Here is a 2,500-nt window from a genome sequence, read left to right on the forward strand (position 1 = left end):
AATTTTGCATATCTTGCATCATTTTAACGTTATATCATCTTAAAGAAAAGGGAAGAATCTTCGAACGACTTGTACTCACGGTAAGCTTACTTGCAATGGTTTTAATTTTCACATGCAAACATGTTCCACACCTGTGACGTATCATCCCAGGTGATCCCAAAACGGCGCGTTTTTTTTAAATGGCTGCCAAGTTGCAAAGAAAAAAATTCATAAAATTGTTTTTAACTTAAGACCATAATTTTTTTCAAAACCTTTTCTTATAAAGGAAGGCATACGAAAAATACATAAAAAAACAAGACATTTTGGCGAGAGTTACCCTTTAAGCAACAATACTTCGATTCTATCAGGTGAGTAACTGATCTGCTTATCAATTATAGTTCGACAGGTCACCTTAACTAAGTATCACGCTTTCCTTGACTTTACAACCATGAGCTACAATACTGTCAAAAATCTTGAAACACTTGTGTCTGTTTCCCCTTCCCCAATGTTGATTTGGGTATCACAGCGGTCTCAGTTGTTCAAAAGACACGTGGCTCAACATTGGAGAGGGAGAAGGCACATTTCAGGGGGGAAAACAGTGTGAAGTAGAAATCTCATGATTTTTTCAGAAAATTCGAGAGAAACGGTGTGTCTGTTTCAATGATTTGTGACGAGTATTGTCTTTGCATCTGAAGGGCGTGGAAGGGTAACGTAAACGCAGGAAAACTAATTATTGTTGCCTGCAGTGTTATTGTGAGGAGTGTTCTTGTTCTGACTGTTCTAGATATGAAGTAGGAGTTATGTACGGAAGCTATGCAGACTTTTGAGTGTAGCGATTTTAAGGTACTTTTGTGGTAAAACAATTTAGTGGAACGGCTCTGCCTATTAGCACATTGCAATGGTGTTTAAAGGTATAATCGATAGTGTGACTCATGCACATGCGTATTATCTAGGTCAGGTTAAAGGCCTATCTGTGCAAAGAGTTGCCAGCATGTGCAAAATTTCTGCGGCGAGTGTTTATAGAATTGCACATGAGAATACTTATAAGAGGCGCACTTCTGAGGAGACGTGTAAAAGAGGTCACAAGAACAGGTTAAGTGTATGCAACAAAAGACGACTGATACGATGCATTACAGTTTTGAGGAAAAGAGGGGGAAACTTTATCTGTAGAGCACTGATGGAGGAAGGCAGAATTCAACAAAGGGACGTATCTGTAAGAACAGTTTCTCGTTTTCTCAATTCACAAAATTAATACTATTTGCAGACTTGCAGAAAGGGGCTCATGACAGCGGAAGACCACAGCATAAGAGTTACGTTTGCAAAGTACATGAAAGCCAACAGTGGAATTGGTGCAGTATTAATGCAGAAACATGATGAGAAGTTGTTTCCCGTTTGCTACGCAAGCAAGAAATTGACAAGTGCAGAAAGGAACTACTCCACAATTGAGAAAGAGTGCCTAGCGATTGTATGGAGTATAAAGAGATTTCATCTTTATTTGTATGGAGTTTCTTTTGTTCTTCAGACGGACCATGAACCCTTAAAGTACACGAACAGTGCTAACTTTGCCAACGGACGTCTTATGCGTTGGGCTATGTTTCTGCAAAGTTATTCACTCACAGTTGAAGCCATTAAGGGTTCAGAGAATGTTGGAGCAGATTACTTGAGTCGTGCTGAGGAATAAGTTTATTGACATTGAACTGCCCCTTATTTAGCAATTTTTCTTGTTTAGGATGAATTTAGGAAATTTCTTCTGAAAGGGGGTTATGTTACAAAAAATAGCATTGCGTGACTAGCATTACCTTCTAGAAGCTTCGCAAGACTTCATAGTTTGCTTATTTTTAGGTTAATGCATAAGCGTTCCTAAATCGGTGTGTTTTGTAATCTTTCTATAATTAGAAACTTTATGTGAGAGTATGTAAAAAGACGAGTCCAAGCGGAGTTTTTAACTAGTTTTTCACAAGCGAAGGGAGTTGGTGTTAGCCATGTTTAGTCAAGTGTGACAGAAACAGTGTTTATTCAAGTTGGCGGAGGCCGTGTAAGTTTCTCGACTGCGTGCTGTTTAGAGTTTTACTTTGTGGAAACTAAGTTCATTTTGGAATAAATCTTCTTGTTGTTCTGACAACCCTGCGTTCAGATTAGTTTGCAAGCTACCCGTCCTCAAAACATTTGAACTCGTAACAGTAAGTCTTAGTATCATTTGTGCTGAAAGCGATGTTATAAGCTAGTGTGATTTTTCGTGCAATAAGTATGTAATAAAAAAGAAACAAAAATATATCATAATGTAATAATAAATTTCCTTCTTTCTGGCTTTTTTTTCCTAACCCAAAGAAAGAAAAGTTAGAGACTACAGAAGAATTGCAAACAGACTCGGTACCTTCACAAAGAACACCACTATTGAAAGTCACTCACAATGCATCCACTCACTAGTGAAAGAGTTTTGAATTTACCAAGAAGAAGTGCCCACAGAAGGCAGTTAAAAACTCTCACTGCTGCAGCAGAGATTAATGGAGAGTCTCCCGAG

The 2,500-nt window shown here is 38.2% G+C and overlaps 1 pseudogene; it reads left to right on the forward strand.

The window, feature by feature from the left end:
* The first annotated feature begins 1,261 nt into the window (after positions 1 to 1,261).
* LOC138009715 (uncharacterized) overlaps positions 1,262 to 2,500 on the forward strand; it is a 3,678-nt pseudogene continuing 2,439 nt past the window's right edge.

The sequence above is a fragment of the Montipora foliosa genome, chromosome 7 (genome assembly GCF_036669935.1).
Source record: "Montipora foliosa isolate CH-2021 chromosome 7, ASM3666993v2, whole genome shotgun sequence".
Taxonomy (NCBI): Eukaryota; Metazoa; Cnidaria; class Anthozoa; order Scleractinia; family Acroporidae; genus Montipora; species Montipora foliosa.